The sequence below is a fragment of the Crinia signifera genome, chromosome 4 (genome assembly GCF_055691185.1).
Source record: "Crinia signifera chromosome 4, ASM5569118v1, whole genome shotgun sequence".
Classification (NCBI taxonomy): domain Eukaryota; kingdom Metazoa; phylum Chordata; class Amphibia; order Anura; family Myobatrachidae; genus Crinia; species Crinia signifera.
Window position 1 is genome coordinate 208,392,939 of NC_139220.1, and position 25,946 is coordinate 208,418,884.

The 25,946-nt window shown below is 44.5% G+C and overlaps 1 protein-coding gene and 1 pseudogene across 1 annotated transcript in view; one reads left to right on the forward strand and one right to left on the reverse strand.

Annotated features, from left to right (window-relative positions):
* Window positions 1–4,469, reverse strand: part of ANXA2 (annexin A2) — a 34,972-nt gene extending 30,503 nt beyond the window's left edge. Inside the window, exon 1 of the mRNA XM_083183641.1 lies at window positions 4,392–4,469. The gene's annotated coding sequence lies outside the window, so the exon portion shown is untranslated. The remainder of the gene's footprint in view (window positions 1–4,391) is intronic.
* Window positions 4,470–6,305: 1,836 nt separating this feature from the next.
* Window positions 6,306–6,512, forward strand: LOC146076323 (U2 spliceosomal RNA; annotated as a pseudogene).
* The last annotated feature ends 19,434 nt before the right edge of the window (window positions 6,513–25,946 follow it).

The following is a 25,946-nucleotide window of genomic DNA, read 5'->3' on the forward strand; positions in this document are numbered from 1 at the left end:
AATTCCAAGAAATGACAGATATTTTATACATTTTTTGTTTGGAACATATTCAAACCTAAAAGTAGAAAACGGTCATGTTTCTTCTGGCAATTAATATTGTTTACAATATATTGTACCATTAATTAGGGAACAACTAAAAAACTAATGCATTTTTGTCCGTTCCTTTCTCTTAATTTATGTCTAATAACTATAGGTAGGTAAAGGAAGGTTAGGGAAATATGGGGGAAGGGGGGTGCAGCAGAATTGATTTGTTCCATTACCATCTTAAATAGATATAACCACTTCATCTCAATGACCATAGACTGTTTTCCAGTGATGGGGAGAAAATTATCAAATTCTTATATGCTCCCATTCATTACCAGATTTTTGTTCCCAAATTGGACAGACAAATCTTTAGGTGTGCACCGAGTTTAACAGTCCTGGTTATAAGAATAACCAAGCTTGGGCACATCACAGGAGACTTAACAAGTACCTCAGTCAATTTGATTTAACAATCTGTGCTCAACCATTGCTATCCTTAAAACCTGTACCATTAGGGTGCATGAGGATTGTGTCTGGGAACCTCTGTTTTAGGGACCACTCTGGTATATAATCCAGTTAATTTGTATTATACCAATGTTTTTCATTCCCCATCTGCATGTTCTGTCTTCCTACTTTCGACAGACACTATATTAATTAGCTGAACATCAATTACCCTATCACACTACACTTTGGTGTGTGCTATTTAACCTATTCTTTTATTAATGTAATTATCCTTTATCAGACATGAAAAGCGAACCTTTCAATAGCTCCTCAATCTCGGATGTCCATCCCTAGGCTTATCAATCCATTGACACACCACCAACAGCCTTTTCAGCATTTGGCGAGTGGAGTAAGCAAGTACAATATTGACAAGATCTGCGTCTGTGTTCTCACTAGCTCCCATTAACTATTACAGAACTTTCATCCTTCCACCTACAATAAGATTCTGCACTAGAGACCAAACTTTCAAGCGTCCCCTGAAAGCTCTTCTCTTCAGGCAAGCCTATCATATTTAAGTTCCACATGCATAACCCTCTGAGGCACTTATGTATTATATAGCTTCCTTTCTGGACTTGCAACTTGGTGGGACTGCTATGCTATTACGGGATGCAGTTAATATACCGGCGGTCGGGATCCCGGCGTTCAGAATCCCGACCGCCGAAATACCGACATATTCTACCTCCGTGGGTGTCCACGACACCCCTGTAGGGAGAATAAATTAGTGTGCCGAGCGTAGCGAGGCACCGGGCCCGCTGCGTGGCGAGCGCAGCGAGCCCGCAAGGGGGGGCGATCCACGTCCCCCCCTTGTCGGCATTTCGGCTGTCGGGATTCCGGCATCGGGATTCTGAACGCCGGGATCCCGACCGCCGGGATTCAGTACTGAATCCGCTATTACTGGTGCCTGTCCTTGTGTTTCCTTTCTATGTCCCTATAGATTGTGAGCTTACAGCAGGGCCCTCCTACCTCCATGTCTGTCTGTTGTTACCCAGTTTGTTTTATCACTGTCTACAATTGTAAAGCGTAAAAGAATCTGCTGCGCTATATAAGAAACTGTAAAAAAAATATATATATATTTAGAAGAAAAACCAAAAACAATGAACATCTATGAATAAGGGCACAGGGCCCAAGACAGGCCCCTAAGTCCCCCCAGATCCTCAGACTGTGAAAGTCATAAGTGCAGAGCAGTAAATATAGTACAATGTATGCACCCTCAGACGATATAAATGAGCCATCAGCACACACCCACAGCAGATACCAGAAGCCACAGCCCTCAGCAGTGCACATAAAGCCTGGTCAAGTAATGAAGTGGAAGGGGATAATGCAACAACCTAACTGTCATTATTTCAAACCCATTCCATAACTTGACAGGAGGTGGTTGGCTGGTGCGATATCACATTCTACGTTAACACTTTAAAAGCTTAGGGTGGTCTGTGTTGCTCTGAAATACCATATTACACAGGGCTTTAAAGTAAATGATACACTTGGAGAAAGTACAAGATAATTAGTCATGGTTGCCTACCCTCCCGGAAATCGGATCCCCCTCCCGGCCCCCCAGAAGGTAGGCAAGTCTCCTGGAATTGTGCCCGTCCTCCATGACCCACCCGTCGGCTAGGAGGTCCGTGGGACCAAATGACGCATAACGTGTCATTGTAGCCCCACCCCCTGATGTGCAATGCCTGAGATACTGGCATTGCACGGTAGGGGCGTGACTACAAGGACGCAATCACGCTAGCCATGCCCCAAACACATCATAACTTTCTAGTACCGCACTCAACCAACCCCTTTCCTACCCCGTCAGCTGCCACTGCCCCCCTGCCTCAAAATAACTGGCAACCCTGTAATTAGTTGGATCGTGAATCAAGATTTAGCTGCTCTAATCCAATCCATTTCTCATCAGACTGTGCAAATCATTTTTATCCAGATAGGTAGTAAACTCATAGGAAGCGGTAAAGCACCAAAAGATTGAGATCAGTGTACAAACTAGACATGGGCAGGGGTGTTTCTAGACAATTTGTCTCCCGTGTGAATACTTGAAAATGCCCCCCCCCCAGGCACGCACACACACACACACACACACACACAATTTGGAATTGAAGAAATTGTGCATGCAGAAGGTGCATGTCAAAAGGGGGTGTGGTCTAATTACAAGGGGGTGTCCAAAATGCCCCCAGTCTCCCTGACATGCTCTTTTCAACAACTACACATCACTGTACTGTATCTCCTTTTATATTCTGCACAACCTCACTACACGCTGCACTAAATCAATACACTACAGTACATTCCCTTTTATATGCCACAGTACATCACTACACTACACCCCTCTATACACAACACTATATGCAGCAGCACATATCTACACTACTTTCACCCTAAACTCAGCACTACATACCCCGCACTACATCACTATACTGCATCCACTATATACTCTGCACTACATCACTACATATCCCACATACTCTGCACAACATCACTATACTGCATCCACCCTATACTCCACGCTACATCACTACATATCCCCTATATGCAGCACTACATCACTATACTGCATCCACCCTATACTCCCCACTACATATCCCCTATACTCTGCACTACATCACTATACTGCATCCACCTTATATTCTGCACTATATCACTACATATCCCCTATATGCCGCACTACATCACTATACTGCATCCACCCTATACTCCGCACTACATCACTATACTTAATCCACTCTATACTTCGCCCTACATCACTACATATCCACTATATGCAGCACTACATGACTACACTGCATCCACCCTTTACTCGCACTACATCACTACATATCCCCTATATTCCGCTCTACATCACTATACTGCATCCACCCTATACTCCACACTACATCACTATATATCCCCTATACTCTACACTACATCACTATACTACATCCACCCTATACTCTGCACTATATATCCCCTATATACTATATGCACTACATCACTACATATCCCCCTATAGGCAGAACTACATCACTATACTATATCCACCCTAAACTCTGCACTACATCACTATACTTAAATAACCCTATACTTCGCACTACATCACTACATATCCCTTATATGCAGCACTACATGACTACACTGCATCCACCCTATACTCGCACTACATCACTACATATCCCCTATATTCCACACTACATCACTATACTGCATCCACCCTATACTCCACACTACATCACTACATAACCCCTATATGCAGCACTACATCAGTATACTGCATCCACCCTATACTCCGCACTACATCACTATACTGCATCCACCATATACTCTGCACTAAATCACTACATATCCCCTATATGCAGCACTACATGACTACACTGCATCCACCCTATACTCGCACTACATCACTACATATCCCCTATATGCCACACTACATCACTATACTGCATCCACCCTATACTCCACACTACATCACTATACTTAATCCACCCTATACTTCGCACTACATCACTACATATCCCCTATATGCAGCACTACATGACTACACTGCATCCACCCTATACTCTGCACTTCATCATTACATATCCCCTATACGCAGCACTACATCAATATACTACATCCACCCTATACGCAGCACTACAGTATAATACTACTCTACATCCAACCTATACTCCACACTGCATCACTACACTGCATACACCCTATACTCCACACTACATATCCCCTATATGCAGCACTTCACTATACTACATCCACCCTATACTGCGCTCTCCATTACTACACTACATCCACCCTATACTCCGCACTACAACACTACATCCCACCTATATGTTGAATTACATAACTGGACTACAATCACCACAATAGCACATACTTGTTTGTTCCACCCTCCACATGAACTTAGTTACCATGGTGAAGTTTTCTATCTGTCCTAAGGAGTTTCAGAGCAGAATAATGGGACCCTGTCACATGTTAGATTGTAAGGAGAAGGCAGGGCACCCAGGAGAGAGCTGGGTAGACAGGGCATGGATGATGGGAAGTGGGGACTGGCTGAGCAGAAGAAAAGGGTGGGCTTGCTACACCGACTTTTCTGGGAGTGACAGGGTCCTGAGACAGCTGCCAAGGGGAAGGGGGGGGGGCTTGCTCCTTCAACCTAGCAGGGTACAGAGAAAGCGGAGAGTCGGTTGCCTGAGGAGAATTGCAATTTCTCTGAGGGGAGGAGTCGCAGAGGGAGAGGTTGCCTGGCGAGAGAGACAACAACTCAACTTAAACGCCTCTGAGCTCACCAACAGCTGGATCGCAGATGATATATATCATATGCCACCCTTTTGCATATGATATATCGTATGCAATCCCATTCACCACTCTCGGAGGCTGTCCAATACGACAGATCTTACGTGCAGCACCTCCGATCCTATAAACACGGGGCAGCACATCTGATTGGAATCAGAGAAAAAACACATCCGATTTGCCACTTTCCATCTGATTTCTTGGCCCCTTCCTTCAGAATCGGATGAAAAGTGTCCAAATCGCATTAGTGTATGGCCAGCTTTAGAATGTTCACAATCCCATCTCTTCTTGTTTTCGTATTCTGCTGTTCTTTCCTCCACAATAAAAATATGTTTACTGCCATGATCCTTCAGTACTCGAGTATGGGATACTTCTGTTTGAAATGTATTTCCTTTTGTTTCTATCTCATGTTTGTGAGCCTGTTTATTCCAGCAACTATTTGTATGCTTGAACTGTCACATGTGCATTGTGCCAACTACTCTCAAAACTGAAACATCAAGTAACACAAATGCACAATGTTCTTATTTCTGTGATCTAACAGGTCTGCCCCGTCATCTGCATAATATGATAGCCCCCCAAAAATATAGGAGAAACATTGGGATGTTTATTTCCACTAATTAAATTCCCCCCCTTTACTATCATAATTAACATAGGGCATAAATGAGGTTATACAAAGGTGTATATAATAAAAAAATAAAACTGTTTAAAATAAACCTAGTAATCTGCTTTTTTTCACTCTATATATTGCCAGTCGCCATTAAAAAGTTGTAGTAAATGAACTTGAATATGTCATATGAATAGTTTCATGGATGTGGCTGTGCACATATGAATGCACTAGACATACCATTTGTGCAAATAGAAGAAGCAATGCATGATTGCTCATTGTCCCAGGAGTTAATCAACCAAACAGTCTTGTAAGTGCTTAGATGTTATTGATGTCAAGGTGGGTAGTGACATTAGTAAGTTAAGTAAATAATAACCTGGAAAATTATACTTTAGCTGTAGAATGACACCAAACGTACTGTGACTCACACAGTACAGCACACACTCATAAATTTCAGATAAAGCAACATTGGTTTTTAACAAAGTTTGCTTTACGATTACTTATCAACAACGTCTGAAGACATCCGTAAACGGCCTCCTGCAAAGTTATATTGCACACAGGGTATGTTTGTGGAATTATTTTTACAGAGGATCTGCAGGTAACTAAAGCACAATAGATGTACTGTTTGTCAATCTGAATTAACATCTCTTTAAAGAAAACAAACATTGGGCAGCTCATTACTGAAATCATGAAAACAAGTCCTTGGTGTGATGTTAGTGTATTAGAATGCTTAATATTTGTAGACACTCCCTTACTAATATGTGTAAGCCTGAATCTTTGGTGATGGTCCCTAGGACCAGGGGAATGCTGGGAAGTGGGTGTTCCTGAAGCAGTGTGTCTGGAGTTGGATGGAATAAAACAGCACAGCAGTGAACTCACACATGTCTCTGTGCCCTTATGACTGGATTTACAAACATATGAACAAAACATGGTGTCTCGGCCTTTTGGCTAAGATCAAGTGTAGTATCTGTTCTTATCAGTGGGTATGGACTGGCCTCTGGCAGAGAATAGAGAAAGGCTGGACTGAGTAGCTGCTCTGATGGGCGGAGGGTGTGCGACCCCTCTTTTTTGCCTGGGAGTGGTGAAAAGTCTGGCTGAGTACCTTCACCTCTGCCAGTGGTAGGAGGTGTTGTTTCCATAAACCCACTGGTGAGAGGGGGGGACAAACACTGGGCCTAGTAGTTTGGCTCTCATGACTGGGTTCGTAGCCCCCGAAGGATGAGACAGCGAAAGGCTCAGTCTAGTATCCATTCCCAAGGAGCGGAGAAAGGCTGGGACTGAGTAGATGGCTCCTGTTCCAGAGGTTCGTAGCCTCTGATGGGGAGACCTCAAAAGGCCCAGCTTAGTACCTTAACATTGGGATCGGAGAAACACTGAGACTGAGTAGATTGCTCTTCCGAGGGGGGCGCAGCCCCTAAGGAAGTCAGTCGAAAAGCCCAGTGGAGTACCCATTCCCATGCCAGGGGCTGGAAAGTGCCCTATGATGGGAGCAGAGAAACACTTGGTCGGACGCTGATCGGTCGGCTGCTTGGAGTCCGAGGCTGCACTGTGCCCCCGGGGAAACTCGGGGGTGCCGAACATGCACGGGTGATCCCAAAATCACCATGCACTAGCACTGCGCACTTCCCTCTAGGTTAGCGCTTCACGTCCTTACCTCGTCTTTTTGGATGGGGGTAGGACAATTTTTCACCCCCCCACCCCGGCCTTCTGGCTGGGGTCTTCTTTATTATTTATTTGTTTTCCTTCTCACGTTCGTCACTTTTCACGTTTTCTGTTTTTTTTGTAGTTTGTCACATTTTTTTGGGTAGTGTGGTCGACCCTTTCGGGCCTTCCATTTCACCAATATGCCGAAGCTCTCGCCTTTCGGGGAGAGCTTCGGTCCCCCGAGGATGACCCTGAGCCGCAAGGCGGAGGGAAGTCCACTGAGGGTCTCTCCAAACCTTCGGGTGCGGAGGACCCACCGTCCTAACCCTTCTGGGGGTTGAGGAATGAGGGTCTCTCTAAGCTTCGGCGAAGAGGACCCACCGTTCCCTATTTTCCCCTCTTCGGCCTTATGGTTGAGAGGGGTTAGGGGAAAAACGGGGCCCTTCTCCTTTGGGAGATAAGCCCATTCGATCGCACGGCCCCCTTTGCACGTGTTTAGGCACAGCACTGGTGGTAGGTAGCACACCTCGGGTTCCTGAGTTTTTTTCAAACTCATGAACAAAAACAAACATCTCAGAGTGTGAAAGATCCTGCAGCAGTCTGTAAGGCTGTGATACTCAGGGGGGTATTCAAATGTTGGTCTGTTCTTTTTTTCACGCCTATTCACCCTTTTTTCCCACAACATTTATGTGTCGTGATATTAGCTTGGTATTCAGTTCTTCCCCATCTTTTAAAAGTTGACAGTTTATTGAACAGTCATTTTCAATGGTCTTCGTATTCAAATGTTTGGTGATAAGTTTCACGCCTTTTAATATTCGTCTAAACTAGGTCATTTTCTCATCATTTTATTCACCTGGGTGTCGGATGGTGATAAAAGTGTTATTTTTTTCTTTAAAAAGTAAAGTGGGTGATCTTGTGTGGTACTCTCTGTGCATGATTCCATCAGTAGACGTGCAGACGTCACTACTGCAGATATGCTTCTGGGCAGTGCAGGAGGTCCTGGTAGTGCGGGAGGTGCTTGCATTGCAGGAGTGCCAGCTGTGTCGGCTGTGAAGGAGTGCTGTCTGTGTCCTCAGGGCCAGGGGTTACCAGCTGTGTCAGCAGTGCGCAAGGTTCCTGTGGGTTCAGCAGTGTGGGTGTGCTGTACCCGGATGGGCTGCCAGCGGGAGGCGGACCTCTTACACACGGTGGAGGTATAAGGTGAGCTTGTAAATGATTGTACTTTATCCTGACGATATTTGCGGTGCCCTCCGGTGACTGACAGAGTGTTCTGTCACTCATGTAGGGGTTGTGGGGGACGGCGGCACTCGCATGAAAAACCACAGGAGACACTTCTTCTCACTAACGTTTCGGAGCAGTGCTGCCCCTTTATCAAAGTGCAAAGCAAACCAACAACATAATAAGAATAAATCCCTTCAGACACCCGTCGGTCCTCTCCGCTCAGCGTCCCCGGGACGTCCAATGATGACGTCACTGGAGTCTGCTCAGCCGGGATACCGAGAGGTCCTGCCTCCCGTGCAGAAAGAATGATGTACAATCTAAAAACACAATAACAGACATATATTAAGAGATGTACAATGCATCATTTAGGGCTGCTGTTTAGTGAAAATTGCAGCATAAAACTGTGTTTCCACATGATGGCTGTGCAATGTGCGATGATCTGCACGGCTTGACGTTGCGTGCCTGATAGGCTGATAGGATTGCAATTATCCGGTAGACAACAACACATAAAATTTAATAAAATAAATGATTTATTTTTCAGACACAGGTTTTGTATTGCAGGTCTTCAAAAAAACAGAAATCCGACGCGTTTCGTCTTATACGACTTCATCAGGGGACAGTTTCTAAATAATTAAAAGAAGTATATACAGACATGTAGCAACTTGTTATTTAAAATTGCAACATTTAAAAAGTAGATGCCATGACCATATTAGAATTGATACATACCAAATTCTTTAAAACACATGTTTAAGGAATGTATCCTGTTTTGAGGATTGACTGTATGACAGAAATTACTTTAATCTGAAAAAAACGTATAATTCGATTTAGAGGATGAGCATGACTAAAGAATAAGAAGGAATACTTATGGGTATGCCACTTATGTAAATACATACCCAGCTAGAAAGGATTTTCCAGTGAACGATAATGGAAATAAAATTTTCAATCGGTGGCAAACAGTGACCTATATAATAACTGGATTTTTTTATTTATTATATAGGTCACTGTTTGCCACCGATTGAAAATTTTATTTCCATTATCGTTCACTGGAAAATCCTTTCCGGCTGGGTATGTATTTACATAAGTGGCATACCCATAAGTATTCCTTCTTATTCTTTAGTCATGCTTATCCTCTAAATCGAATTATACGTTTTTTTCAGATTAAAGTCATTCTGGCATACAGTCAATCCTCAAAACAGGATACATTCCTTAAACATGTGTTTTAAAGAATTTGGTATGTATCAATTCTAATATGGTCACGGCATCTACTTTTTAAATGTTGCAATTTTAAATAACAAACTGCCCCGAAACGCGTCGGGTATCTGTTTTTGAAGACCTGCAATACAAAACCTGTGTCTGAAAAATAAATAATTAATTTTATTAAATTTTATGTGTTGTTGTCTACCGGATAATTGCAATCCTAAGGTGGTGGACATCACTGAGCGCAATCTATATCTTTCCTTTCCATATATATATATATATATATATATATATATATATATATATATATATATCTGTAAATAAAAAAAACATACTATTTAGCATTGTTTGGAGCACTGTGAGTGCGGTATATTGTGTCTTATCAATAAGAGTGTCTGGTTGTCAGATCTTGCTAATAAGAAATAACTGTTGCAGTCTGTTATTGAAAAACAGTAACTGTTACAATAAGTATTACAAGTAACAGTGTAAACTGTTTAATGTATCATTTTAAATTTCACTAAACATTAGAAGTATTTGTTTATTACATCATAATACACTTCAATGTATTTAACTGTTAATATATTGACTTATCTTTGGCATAACTATATGCCGTAATGCAGCCCTTTCATGTTCCCAGCATAGGTGATGAAAAACTGTTTTTCAGACCAATTCATGTTTAAAATAAACTGCCACAAGTAAAGACAATAAACAGAAGTGTTTTAAATCATGCACCTAAAAACAGAGTGTAATGCACTGTTACTGAATTTACTGGAGCATAAAAAAAAAAAAAAAAAAAAACATTAAAAACACGTTCCGGAGAAAACACCATATTCACAATTGAAACCATGAAAATTGGTAATTTATCAGGGATTTTTCTCCCGCCAAAGTCAGTCACTTTGCACTAGGACAAGCTCGTACTCTCTTTTACTAAGCTAAAGTATATTAATAAACCACTCTAAGACATCATGACATAATTTTAACGTGATCGGAGCAGCTTTACGGTTTTCGTCATTTTCACCAAAAAAGTGAAACTTAAGGCCTCTTGCCAGAACAGATGTTGACTCAGATCAAACAGATTTTGCATGTTTCTTATTCAGGTCAAGTCACTACTTTCCCACACTAGCCAATTTTGAATTTCTCAATTTCAGTTTTTTCACACCGCCCTAATATATAAATATATATATATATATATACAAAGGAAAGGCCCTTTCCTGCGCTTATAGAAAGAGAGCAGCAACTCTGAAGGGTCTTCTGCTAGACAAGACCCAATCAAATAGACATAAAGAAAAAGGGGGGATCAGAGTGCGCTCAAAGACAATATACGTCACTTATAAGGTAGTATATTTAATATAAAAAAAAAAAAAAGTACACATATACATTATGTACAATAAAACACCCTTCTTGGGGGTATTACAAACATGTACAGTACAACAAATGATGAACTTCAGTGGAAATTGCTGGTTTCAGAGAACTCGCGGATACAAGGCCCAACGCGTTTCGTCAAAACAATGACTTCATCAGGGGCAAGATATTGCAGTAGTTACTATGGAAAATCAGTATAATAAATACCATAGGAATCAAGTGTCTCAGAGACAGTCCGGTATGTTTCCAGCAATCAGAAAAAATAAATAAAGATTTTTCTTAGTTTGGTTTAACCAATCAAGGCAGAATGGCGAATGCAATGGAATCCTCCAAACAAATAAGTAAGTGTAGGAGCAGTCACACACAGCCTGGGTTCACCAATGTGAACCCAGGCTGTGTGTGACTGCTCCTACACTTACTTATTTGTTTGGAGGATTCCATTGCATTCGCCATTCTGCCTTGATTGGTTAAACCAAACTAAGAAAAATCTTTATTTATTTTTTCTGATTGCTGGAAACATACCGGACTGTCTCTGAGACACTTGATTCCTATGGTATTTATTATACTGATTTTCCATAGTGACTACTGCAATATCTTGCCCCTGATGAAGTCATTGTTTTGACGAAACGCGTTGGGCCTTGTATCCGCGAGTTCTCTGAAACCAGCAATTTCCACTGAAGTTCATCATTTGTTGTACTGTACATGTTTGTAATACCCCCAAGAAGGGTGTTTTATTGTACATAATGTATATGTGTACTTTTTTTTTTTTTTATATTAAATATACTACCTTATAAGTGACGTATATTGTCTTTGAGCGCACTCTGATCCCCCCTTTTTCTTTATATATATATATATACATACATATACACACACACACACACACATCATACCTCCCAATTTTGAATCCAAGCAAGGAGGGTCATTAGCGCACGCCTAGCTGATGATGTCATCTGCAAGCGCCGCCTCCGTCTACCCTATGATTAGGCACTGCAGTGTAAATGGTGCAAATCCCGGATCTGACCTGGCTTGGATCCGTGTTCCAAATGCAGGGTTGGAACCGGGATTTTTGGTGTAAAAAAGGGGTTTTAGGGTATTTAAATTGTTTTCTCCAATGGGGCAGGGACTGATATGAATAACACATATTCTACTGTGCTGCTTTCTAAATGAATGATATAAATTGACTGAACTTGTTTGTGTTAGACAATAATCGTTATCCCACCCATTCTGCTTTTTTCCTGTCCTCTAAGAAACCTCAGACCTTTTTGATTTCTGGACTCAGTTATTGTACTATTGCCAGATAGCTGAATTCCTGTATTGTTTCACCTCCTCATTACTCACTGCCTGGGACTGTCCACAACACTTTTGTCTTTAGTAAAAATAATTTAGCTGTAAGAGGTCCTGTGAGGACACAGTGAAATACGCATTATGATTCATGGCAAAACTGTAAACTAGTGGAACTAAACACATGGGATGGGACTGTGTTGGTTCACTAAAATACAATAATAAGTAATTACAAAGTGTGCACAGGTGGAAAGCATTCATTTAAGGTCTGTGCATGGTACATAAACATGGAGGAACGCATTGCTCAAAAGAAGGTGAAAAAGAGGAGATCAAACCACAGATTAGGAGATGTTGTTTTTTTTTACATTTAAAAAAATACTAAAATGGCCATTACACATTTTGGGCTTAGAGAAGTACAGAATACAGTAAATGAAGTTCTGAGACCCATACAAAATGGGCTACTGTTTCAGCATCAGTTCGCAACAAAGTCACTTTCCAGTCACAAGGTCAACAGTAATCATGTCAACATGGTTCAAACTGTCAACAGTCAGCAGATCGACATCCTCCCCATAGAAATATATGAAATATCACTAGAGTAAGACTGTAGGGGTAGGTTAGTTTCAGAGGAATGGGAAGGTTAGGGTTAGGTACCAGGGTAGGGTTATTGTTAGAGATAGGAGGCAAATCACTCACCCAAACGCTGCAGCATCACAGCTGGAACACCCACTAGAGTCAGCAGAAGATAAGGGAATACAAGTCTACAGGGACAATTTGTTGATCGTTCATGTCGGCATCCAGGTAGACAAGATAAATGTTGACAAATCCAACCTCACCCCAAATATTTACCCCAGGCCCAGATAGCACAACTCCCTCTAGGGAGCTTTGGCAGATTGCTGAACGTGTGAGCAATATATTGGTAAGACGACCAATGAGTGAGATGATGGCCACTTAATTGCTTTGCTAGATTTTGCTAGATGACAATCATTTATAGTTCAATCCATATCCAAAAATTTGACTACAAAGTTAGGGCTGGGGGAAGGGATGACACTCACGCAACTGGAATATCCAGCCTGAGTGTCACACAAATGCAAATCCACAAAAGTTGATACACTCATTCTGAAAGTGATGCTATCTATGTACAGTATAAAGGACACACATCGGTCCCATCTGGAACGTGATTGTTTTTAATAAATACTTGATGTAGGTACATGCTTATACTTCAAGTGCTGTGATTATGGCTAATGAAGCTTTTTCACTTTACGTGAATGTTTTAAAATCCTGCCATAAAAAAACGACTCACTACTTAAAGCAGAATCATAGATTTTGCCTCTAGGGCCAGGTGATTAGTGAGGATGCACTGAGCACACTAAAGGTCCATACACACTGGGCGAACATGCCCATCATGTATGAATAGCGATGACCACTGTCATTGATGGGGGGAAAGCCTCTCAGTGCGTACACACTGAGCCGCTTTTCCCCGCTCGGTGTCATCAGCGCCCGCTGGGGTGGTGTATGGCTTTGCATAGCGCAGCGCTATGCAAAGCTGTCCACAAAGCCGCCCATCTGCTGGTAATACCAGCAGATGAGCGGCTTTCCCGGTGATGATGCGGGAGCGCGCAGCAGTGTTCACCGCTCATTGCCGGGGCATACACACGGCGGGTTGAGCTGAAAGCAATATACCCAATAAGTGACCTCAAGAGGGGGAGGGGAGTGGATACTCTTTTTCCAGGCCTTTTGGAGGCCTTGCTGCCTACACCTTAATGAGAGCTGCACTTCAGACAGGGGGAGAGAATTGACTGCTGCTGTTGATGCCTCGTTGCGCAGCCCACCACATGCTGCTCAGTGCTGTGTGATGGGCTGGGGCAGCTGTCTGGGGGCTCCAGAATCTGAGGGGCCCCCTGAGTCTGATCAACACAAAATTAAGGATGACTCAAGAGAGGCATCATTGTTGAACTTAATGTAAACGTAGGTGCTGCACTTCTAAGACGCCACGTCCACACTTTCACCTCTGGAAAGTTGGTAATGATGTCCACCGGCCCTGGACTGGGGAATAATGCAAAGCAGTCAGTCCTCTGTCCTCCTGCTTGAGAAAGAAATCACATCCCGGGGCCCCCTGTGTGACATGGGTGCCCACTTTGTGAACACATTATATATTTTTTTCATATTTTTGAGGGGATATGGCTAATAATTAGAGGTGTAGTGAGACCCCCTCCTCAAAATTGTCGACCAATGTAATTATATAATTTTTTATATTTTTTAAGGAGGAGATATGGCCACACCTCCCCCCATTGGTCATATCCCCTCCCTGTACCTGGGCCAAGCAGAACTGTGGTTACCCCTTGACCTGGCTTGGCATTGTGAAAATTCAAACAGTATTATCCTTCATCAGCCTTCACCCTCTTTGGCCTGTTGGATTAGGCTTTGCACTTGGTTTTTGGTTTGCCAAAAGCAGGGATAAGACCTGTAGTTCTCAAAGAAATTCTTTTAATACTGCCATTGTATTCCAGTCATGATAAAAGTCTGTAAATAGGATACAATTAACAACTATTGCACAATTCCCACAGTCAATACATTCAACTAGTATAAATGAATTGTAGACTGCACACTACTCATGTGTCTCATAATGTGTTTCGAACACAAAGGCAGTGGCATAACTACTGTAAGGCAGCCCCAGCTGCTGCTTGGGGGAGCGAGCCACAGTGGGGTCTGTGTGGGCGCCGGCATCCGCTCAAAGCACTTATATGCTGCTACCTGCTGCTGCCCACTGGCTGAGCACCGGAGGCGCCACAATTTTTTTGGCAGGGGGAAGCAAAATTTATAGTTACATCACTGCACATAGGGGTCAATCTACACTGATTTAACATTTTCACATATTTCCCCCTTCACCAGTACAGCTGTAACCTGCAGCATATGTTACATTTAATTTTTTTTAAATTAACTATTATTTAGTCACTGTATATATAAAATCATATCAAAACATGTGTTGCTTATCATGTAATATGGGGGGTTGTGTATAATGTAATATGGCTCTGTGTGTAATATGGGGGTGACTGTGTATAATGCACCATGGGGCCAATTCAGACCCATTAGGTAGGGTCTGCATTCAGCACCAATTTCGATGGTGGGGGTCTGTGCATGTGCGAATATGCACATGTGCGGACCCCCTGTGCGATCGCCTTGGGTGAGTATCACACTTACCAAGGTATTCACACGGTCAGGAGAGGGAAGGGGGCGGGTAGCGGACTGGAGCAGAGGAACGCCCAGTGTCCCCATAAAAATATTGGGCTTCCCCCTGAGAATGCAGGCGTGGCGATGCCTGCTCGGGGCGGGCGACTGGCTGACATAGACGTCAGCGCACACCCCGAATTCGGTGTATAGTGGCCGGAATAATAGTCAGTCTACACTGACTTTTATTACTGAAGGGGAGAGATATCATTCCATGGTCAGTGACCATGGAATGATTTCTCTCCCGTGCAGCCCCATGTGAGGGATGTGTTCGTGCACACATCAAATCACATGCTAGAGAGGGGATTTGGGCGACAAGAAGTGCGTGTGGGCAGCGTTATCTGTTCTCTAGGCTGCGATTACAGGAAGCTTAGCGAAAAGATCTGAATCAGGCCCTATGATGCTGTGTGTACTGTGTGTAATACTAGGAAGAGGGCTGGGTATGCTGTGTGTAGTGGGTGTAATGCTAGGAAGAGGGCTGGGTATGCTGTGTGTAGTGGGTATGATGCTAGGAAGAGGGCTGGGTATGCTGTGTGTAGTGGGTATAATGCTACAAAGAGGGCTGGGTATGCTGTGTGTAGTGGGTGTAATGCTAGGAAGAGGGCTGGGTATGCTGTGTGTAGTGGGTATAATGCTAGGAAGAGGGCTGGGAATGCTGTGTGTAGTGGGTGTAATGCTAGGAAGAGGGCTGGGTATGCTGTGTGTAGTGGGTGTAATGCTAGGAAGAGGGCTGGGTATGCTGTGTGTAGTGGGTGTAATGCTAGGAAGAGGGCTGGGTATGCTGTGTGTAGTTGGTGTAATGCTAGGAAGAGGGCTGGGTATGCTGTGTGTAGTGGGTGTAATGCTAGGAAGAGGGCTGGGTATGCTGTGTGTAGTGGGTGTAATGCTAGGAAGAGGGCTGGGTATGCTGTGTGTAGTGGGTGTAATGCTAGGAAGAGGGCTGGGTATGCTGTGTGTACTGTGTGTAATACTAGGAAGAGGGCTGGGTATGCTGTGTGTAGTGGGTGTAATGCTAGGAAGAGGGCTGGGTATGCTGTGTGTAGTGGGTATAATGCTAGGAAGAGGGCTGGGTATGCTGTGTGTACTGTGTGTAATACTAGGAAGAGGGCTGGGTATGCTGTGTGTAGTGGGTATAATGCTAGGAAGAGGGCTGGGTATGCTGTGTGTAGTGGGTATAATGCTAGGAAGAGGGCTGGGTATGCTGTGTGTAGTGGGTATAATGCTAGGAAGAGGGCTGGGTATGCTGTGTGTAGTGGGTGTAATGCTAGGAAGAGGGCTGGGTATGCTGTGTGTAGTGGGTGTAATGCTAGGAAGAGGGCTGGGTATGCTGTGTGTAGTGGGTGTAATGCTAGGAAGAGGGCTGGGTATGCTGTGTGTAGTGGGTGTAATGCTAGGAAGAGGGCTGGGTATGCTGTGTGTAGTGGGTGTAATGCTAGGAAGAGGGCTGGGTATGCTGTGTGTAGTGGGTATAATGCTAGGAAGAGGGCTGGGTATGCTGTGTGTAGTGGGTATAATGCTAGGAAGAGGGCTGGGTATGCTGTGTGTAGTAGGTATAATGCTAGGAAGAGGGCTGGGTATGCTGTGTGTACTGTGTGTAATACTAGGAAGAGAGCTGGGTATGCTGTGTGTAGTGGGTGTAATGCTAGGAAGAGGGCTGGGTATGCTGTGTGTACTGTGTGTAATACTAGGAAGAGGGCTGGGTATGCTGTGTGTAGTGGGTATAATGCTAGGAAGAGGGCTGGGTATGCTGTGTGTAGTGGGTGTAATACTAGGAAGAGGGCTGGGTATGCTGTGTGAAGTGGGTGTAATGCTAGGAAGAGGGCTGGGTATGCTGTGTGTAGTGGGTATAATGCTAGGAAGAGGGCTGGGTATGCTGTGTGTAGTGGGTATAATGCTAGGAAGAGGGCTGGGTATGCTGTGTGTAGTGGGTATAATGCTAGGAAGAGGGCTGGGTATGCTGTGTGTAGTGGGTATAATGCTAGGAAGAGGGCTGGGTATGCTGTGTGTAGTGGGTGTAATGCTAGGAAGAGGGCTGGGTATGCTATGTGTAGTGGGTGTAATGCTAGGAAGAGGGCTGGGTATGCTGTGTGTAGTGGGTGTAATGCTAGGAAGAGGGCTGGGAATGCTGTGTGTAGTGGGTGTAATGCTAGGAAGAGGGCTGGGTATGCTGTGTGTAGTGGGTGTAATGCTAGGAAGAGGGCTGGGTATGCTGTGTGTAGTGGGTGTAATGCTAGGAAGAGGGCTGGGTATGCTGTGTGTAGTGGGTGTAATGCTAGGAAGAGGGCTGGGTATGCTGTGTGTAGTGGGTGTAATGCTAGGAAGAGGGCTGGGTATGCTGTGTGTAGTGGGTGTAATGCTAGGAAGAGGGCTGGGTATGCCGTGTGTAGTGGGTGTAATGCTAGGAAGAGGGCTGGGTATGTTGTGTGTAGTGGGTATAATGCTAGGAAGAGGGCTGGGTATGCTGTGTGTAGTGGGTGTAATGCTAGGAAGAGGGCTGGGTATGCTGTGTGTAGTGGGTGTAATGCTAGGAAGAGGGCTGGGTATGCTGTGTGTAGTGGGTATAATGCTAGGAAGAGGGCTGGGTATGCTGTGTGTAGTGGGTGTAATGCTAGGAAGAGCGTCGTTTGCTGTGTTACTCTAATACACTTGATGATTCCCTTCATCAGCAATATCTGCAAGTATATTATCATGAGCGCTCATTGCGTACACACTGGGCAATATTATATATTATTAATGATATCACTCAGAAAGACCAAAATAAGTGATATGTTCATTATATTACCATTTGTGTACACACCTTAAAATGTAATGCACTGATGCTGTGCTCAAGATGCTATGTATGGATACAGTACAATACTTATATTCTCCTTTTTTTCTTTTTGCTGCTTTTAGTACTATAGTATACATCCAAACTGTTCTGATTATAGAGGCCACACCCACATGCCATGTAGCTCCGCCCCTTCTCAATGCGGCTGCGTCTGGAAAGTTGGGAGGTATGCAACAGGAATCCCTGAAACTGGTTTTCAAAAGTAGGCAAGTATGATTTAAATATAGTTATATTTACACACATATATATATATACGGGTTCTGCGTGATCTTTCAACACCTATGATCAAAACGATAGTGGATGACAATAACACACCATGAAACTGTATAATGTACTCTAAATGAGAAGCTTTTTATGAAAGTTTTTTAATTGTATTACTGTTCGTAATAAATGTTTTATATTTTCCCAATTGTGGATTGGTGAAACTATCTCTGAGCGCACCTCTACACCTTTTCTCTCCATATATATATATATATATATATATATATATATACAACTCTCTCACTGGAATTTAATGTCTTCCTAAAGGTGTTGATGGTAACCATCCTAAACGGGTTATTACTGGTCAATACCAACTGAAAACCCAACCCCCATCCATGTTTGTTATAGAGGAGCCAGGCTGTTTGGATAAGTACATGAGAAGATGGTAGGAGGAGCAGAGAATAATAGCGAAGGAAGGGTTGGAGGAAGTGTGAGCAGAGATGGCAGCAGATGGAAGAAGAGTTTCTGTAAAGCAATGGCAGAAATTAGATGGATGTGATGGTTACAATCCTAAATTAATATGACTATCATTGTGTACAGACAGGGCCGGCGCCACCACTAGGCAAACCTAGGCATTTGCCTAGGGCGCCGGCCACTGGAGGGCGGAAAATGCCGCCCGGGTACCTGTCCTACCGGCGCTGTCTATTTCAATCTGGCGGTGGAGGCAGCGGGGGTCCCTGCAGTCTATTAAAAATCACGAGCGCTATCCGCCGGGCTATGCGGAAGCGCTTCTAGTGTGAAAACTCTGGCAGCACGGCGCACGCTGATCTCAGCCAATCAGCGTGCTGCCAGAGTTTTCACACTAGAAACGCTTCCGCATAGCCCGGCGGATAGCGCTCGTGATTTTTAATAGACTGCAGGGACCCCCGCTGCCTCCGCCGCCAGATTGAAATAGACAGCGCCGGTAGGACAGGTACCACCCCACACACACCTCACACACACCACCCACCCACCCCCCCCCCCCCCCCGGCACCGGGGCGCCCCCAGCACGACTCGCCTGGGGCGCTCCGGTGCCTTGCACCGGCCCTGTGTACAGAACACGTATGCATGGTCAGATGACAGAAAAGAAAGTAATATCAGAGATTAAAAACAGTTTTTAAAGTGAAACTAGGAAAATGAGAAAAAAATTCCAAATTCAGACGATATGGTCTAATCTAATCTAAAATGAAAGAAAATTTCTGCAAACATTTCAAAAGGTATTAACATTTTTTCTAAATTTTTAGAGCCTTCATTAGATTTTTAGTTTCCAAATGATTGGGTTACAAAACATGTGATGGAACGCATCATCTGGAATAAACAGTGCAGTAGCCATTGCCAATGTGGGGATAAATTAGGAAGCAAAGGAAGACAAACAACAATAATGCCCAAGGATAAACCACATATACACTGAACGGGATGCAGTTAAAATCCCGGCGGTCGGGATCCCGGCGTTCAGAATCCCGACGCCGGAATCCCGACCGCCGAAATGCCGACACATTCTCCCTCCTGGGGTGTCCACGACACCCCTGGAGGGAGAATAAATTAGCGTGCCGAGCGTAGCGAGGCACCGGGCCCGCTGCGTGGCGAGCGCAGCGAGCCCGCAAGGGGGGGCGATCCACGTCCCCCCCTTGTCGGCATTTCGGCTGTCGGGATTCTGAACGCCGGGATCCCGACCACCGGGATTTAATACTGAATCCCACTGAACAATATCATGTAATGATATTGTTCAGTGATGTCACTGGGTCCCCCACTGGGCATGCAACCACTGACGATATTGTTTGTCACATTGAGCTGCATGCAGAGAATGGGGGTGGTGCAACAGTGATTAGTGCATACACATTGCTAGGTTGGTCCAACACCCTTACCATTGCATCTGATGAGTATATGAATGGTCATAAAACCAGATCTTCAGATGCAATCACATTTCTTTCCATTTAAGCATGAATGTAGGTGTATACACACTCTTTTCAGATAGATAACAAATAGATGGGGAATCGGAAGAGCTGTACAACAATTGTATAGGCATGTACCTAGCTTTAGCCTCCACAGCAGACTGACCTTTCTACAGTAGGATTACCTCATTTGTCTTTGATAGTAAGAGCTCATAGATAAGGCGATTCCATCCCAAATCAGAAATAATTCTGTGTTAATGTCAAGAACCTTTACTATTGTTTCATAAGCCAGACAAACTCCTCTATACATTGTCATATTGGCCCTTATTCTGATCTGTGCGGCCGGAGCCGCATACGTTGCTCCGGCCGCACAAACCAATCCCCGCCTACAAGACGGATCGCCACGGCCGTCCGTACGCGGACGGCTGGCGATCCGCATGAAAATGGTGGGGCGTACGCCTCCACCATGGTGGGAGCTGCCCCCTGCATTCGATAGTCGACGACCATCGAAGGCAGGGCCGCACGCTCCCCCCGCTCACGCAAGCTTAGACCACACGGACAATCGTCCGTGTGAAAGCTTGTATGGGGGTGGAGAGCTGACATCCGGCGATGTCAGCTTTCCGCCCCCATCACTGGCGTCATAGCCTCATTACCATGCATACGCCCCGCGTTTGCATGGGAACGCCCATGAAACGCGGGGCGTATGCATAGGGAAATGAGGGTATTAAGCCCCTCACGCCCCTATACGCCCCCTTTGCGGCGTATAAAATTTGTGTGCGGCGATTTCGCCTGCACATGCGCAGAGTGACCTCTGCGCATGTGCAGAGTGAAAACATCGGCGGTACGGCCGCACGCGGACCGTACCGCCGAGATCTGAATAAGGGCCATTGTGCTCAGATAAAACACTCTGATAACATTGTGTCTAGAGCAAGCTTCAAGTAAATACAAAGATCCATCAGAAAGTATGACAATGCTGATAACTTGTCACTTTATAATGCATCTGTAGCACTGCACAAGTACATTGTGTAAGAGGACAATAGGCGTTAGCGCCATTAATGATTGCTTGTCCACTATCATTTTTTTGATAAGATACAAGGTGCAAAATTATGATGCAGACCGCCTACCCACTCCTGAAACTGCAGAAGTCCCAGGAATTCATTGCGGCGGGTGCGTGGGTGACATCACCGCGCATCTGCGCGCCGATTGTAAGGAGCTCAGTCGGCTCCATGTGGCGAAGCTGAAGGCCCAGCGGGAGCAGCAGTGTCAGGAGGGAACAGTGACAGCAAAAGGGCCCATCACGAGCAGCTGCGGCAGGAGGGTGCAGCGGGGATCATAATAGACAACTTCCTGTGTTTTAATGATTTATTATATATCTATTTATTAACAGTTTCTTATATAGCGCAGCATATTCCATTGCGCTTTACAAAGGAGACAGTGATACAACAAACAGGGTATTTACAGACAGTCAAAAGGTAGGAGGGCCCTGCTCGCAAGCTTACAATCTATAGGAAAATAGGCATTGATACATAAGGATAGATACTGTATTCTTTATTGCATCAATTCCACCAGAATGCAAGGTTCCGTGACTGGTTCTGGAATTTGATAAGCTTGCCTGAAGAAGTTTTCAGGGAACGTTTATAGGTTTGGAGACTGGAGGAGAGTCTTATTGTGCTTGGGAGGGCATTCCACAGAGTGGGTGCAGCCCGAAGAAAGTCCTGCAGTCGGGATTGGGAGCGAGTAATGAGCGTGGATGAGAGACGCAGATCTTGGGAGGAGCATAGAGGTCATGTTGGAAGATATTTTGAGCAGAGATGTATGTTGGTGTAGTTTGGTTTATGGCTTTGTGTGTAAGTAAAATAATTTTGTATTGAGTACGGTAGAATACAGGTAACCAATGAAGTGACTGACAGAGTAGATTTGCAGACGATGAACGTCTGGCTAGGAAAATTAGCCTTGCAGCTGCATTCATGATGGACTGTAGTGGTAGTGTCTGTATTGGGGAAGGCCAATAAGGAGACTATTGCAATAATCAATGCATGAGATAATGAGATATATGATGGGAGTATTATATATTTTTTTTTATGGCTGCTATGCAGTGGGAGGGGAATGGGGAGGGGCTTCTCTTCAAAGTAGTACATCTAAGGTGAATGGGTTGGAGTTCTGTCTGCTCTGTGCCCATATAATATATATATATATATATAAAACAGATATTTGATTTTGTGTTTGTGGACATAGGCGTGCGCAGCACATTTCATTAGGGGGTGTCTTACATGCCCATTGGGTGTGTCTAACACCACCAATCAGACGTGTCTACCATCAGCTATTCGCACTTGCTACAATATAAAACATCTCTCAGCCACACCATAATCTTCTGCCTAGTCAGTTTTAATCTTCTAATTACTCTGTGTAACAGTACATGCAAATAAAGTCATAAACATATATGGATGACGCAATACCAGTTCTAAAAAGCTAAAGTATATAAGGGTGGGCACAGCATTAGGGGGTGCCTGTGCACCTCTAACACTCTATGTGCGCACGCCTATGTCAGGGTTGCCGACCCTCCCGGAATTTCCGGGAGTCTCCCGAAAATCGGGGCTCCCTCGCGGCCCCCCGGAAGGGTGGGCAACCCTCCCGGATTCAGGGGGGACCCCCGCTGTCCCCTGGATCGCGGCATTAAAATGCCGCAATCCTCGGGTCTCAGAGGAGGGGGCGGAGCTAAAATGACACAATCGCGTCATTTTAGCCCTGCCCCCTCCACGGAGATCACTGAATTAGCTGGTTTAACAGCATGGGGGCGGGGCTTAGTGATGTCAAGCTTAAGCCCCGCCCCCTGAGCGGCTACTGAATCTCTCCTCTCCGGGCTTCTCCCGGAGAGAAGAAGAAGAAAGTCGGCAACCCTGGCCTATGTTTGTGGACCTATTGGAATATGGAAATATTCAGACTCTGTTAAAAATTACTTGCCTACCCCTGCTTTAGAACATACAGTGTTTTCTTTACAGTTTGTGCTGATTTAGCCAGCATTGTGTAGTTGGAGTACTATCATGATTTAGGTACATGCTAAACTCATTTTCTGAGAAAATGAAATTTAAGCTCCCCACACAATACACCATAACAGTGCAAACCAGCTTTTGATTGGCTGGTTTACCTGATAATTATTTGATGATAATTGGTACTAAGTTATGATTGTTCACAGCTTAAAACAGTTTAAAACTACCTGGTTCATTCAGTTTGGTTTTCATACCTGTTTAATTAATGGTTGAAGTCAGGGCTATTTTTGTGCAGGCTCCAGCAGGAACTGAGGCCCTTATCCTAGTTCACTCTTTCAGACAAAATATTTCTTAGATGGACAAAACCATGTGCACTGCAGGTGAGGAAGGTGTAAAACCCCACCCAAATCTAATTATCTCTGCACAAGTAACACCTGCCTCACCTGCAGTGCACATGGTTTTGTCCATCTAAGAAATATTTTGTATGAAAGAGTGAACTAGGGTAAGGGCCTCAGTTCCTGCTGGAGCCTGCACAAAAATAGCCCTGGTTGAAGTAATGGTTGGCATTACGGTACTCTTTACTTAGAAGGGCGCCCATCTCGGCCATCTCGGGCATTGAATGCACTAAAAAATCAGGTGCGATGCGACAGACGAGATGCCCGAGATTTCCCATAGGGAACAATGTTAAATGTCTCAATTGACCCGATTTTCCTGTTCAATGCCTCAATTGACCCAATTTTTCCATAGGAAACAATGTTAAATGGGCCACAGAGGCCAAATAGGCACCCTGAAGTGAATAATGGCCACCCGAATTGTTAACGCCACCCCACGATCAACGTCAACCCGAAGCGTGGCGAGCGCAGCGAGCCCGCGAGGGGCGGCGGTACGCGTCCTACGACCTTTTCATACCCCCACTATCCACGTCGGCGTGGAGTTGAGAATAGAAAGTGTGGCGAGCGCAGCGAGCCACCGAGCCCGAAGCGTGGCGAGCCCCGCGAGGGGACGCGGATACCTTCACAGGTATCCGCGTCCCCTCGCGGGCTTCAGAGCTGTCCGCGTACCCTCGCGGGGCTCGCTACGCTCGCCTCGCTGCGCTCGCCACACTTTCTATTCTCAACTCCACGCCGACGTGGATAGTGGGGGTATGAAAAGGTCGTAGGACGCGTACCGCCGCCCCTCGCGGGCTCGCTGCGCTCGCCACGCATCGGGTTGACGTTGATCGTGGGGTGGCGTTAACAATTCGGGTGGCCATTATACACTTCAGGGTGCCTATTTGGCCTCTGTGGCCCATTTAACATTGTTTCCTATGGAAAAATCGGGTCAATTGAGGCATTGAACAGGAAAATTGGGTCAATTGAGACATTTAACATTGTTCCCTATGGGAAATCTCGGGCATCTCGTCGGTTGATCGCACCCGATTTTTTAGTGCATTCAATGCCCAAGATGCCCGAGATTTTTTACTAACGATGCCCACGATCAAAATCGTGGGCGCCCTTCTAAGTAAAGAGTACCGGCATTACTTCCTCACAGCACTGAGTTCTTGTTCCACTCAGACAGTGGCTGGTGTGCATGTAAAAAAAAACACTGTATAAATAAATAATGTCTCTGTAAAGCACTAATGTTTATAAATATCTGGTAATGAAGCCCTGAGATTGTTAGTAGAGATCGTCTTCAAACTTCATGCAGTGTGGGAAGTGCTCCGATTATTGTGCAGATGCTACTGTCGGCTGATCAGTAACTATCAGGCAGTGTACGCCTAGCATAACACACATCCTTTAGAATGTAAGCTCTCAAGAGCAGGGCCCTCTTCCTTCATGTGCTTTTCCTTATTACTTAACTCCTTACCGACGCAGCATGTTTTTGCCTTCCTGACAGAGGCCTTTTTTTCAAATCTGACAGGTATCACTTAAGTGGGGATAACTTTTTTTTGCTTTTACTTATCCCAGTGATTTTGAGATTGTTTTCCCGTGACACATTGTACTTTAAGTTAGTGATAAATTTTGGTCGATACAGTTTTTTTTTTTGTGTGAAAAATACCAAAATGTCGTAAAAAAAATGAACATTTTGCAATTTGCAAAATGTTACATTTTCTGCTTGTGAGACAAATAATCATACCACTCAAAATAGTTAATAACTAACAAAGACCATATCTATACTTTATTATTACATCATTATTTCAACCTGCTTTTAATTTTTTTGGACACTAGGGGGCAGCATCATTATTTCAACCTGCTTTTAATTTTTTTGGACACTAGGGGGCTGCAGAGTCAAAATTATGCACATCACACCGTAAACGCTGCTTTTGGCTGTTCACTTTTGAACAGCCAATCGCAGCGATCGCCCATGGCGGGGGGCATCGCTGCCCCCCCTGGGCAATGAGGGAAGATGTCTGCTGTCAGGGACAGCAGACATCGTCCCTCTGTCACCGCGTCCCTAGACGCGGTGACACTGTCATGACGTACATTTACGTCATGTGTCGGGAAGTACATCCCGACCATGGCGTAAATGTACGTCAAATGTCGGGAAGGGGTTAAACCACATTTGATGGCAACAAATCCTGCTATTTTTGCCAATATGATACTTTTTTCAGCTGTGGTTATATACCCAGTACTTGTTTTTTATTGTATTCAACTGTAAGTCACTGTTTTTTACTTATTTGGAGCTGCGGATCCCTTGTTAGTAAGAGATTCAAT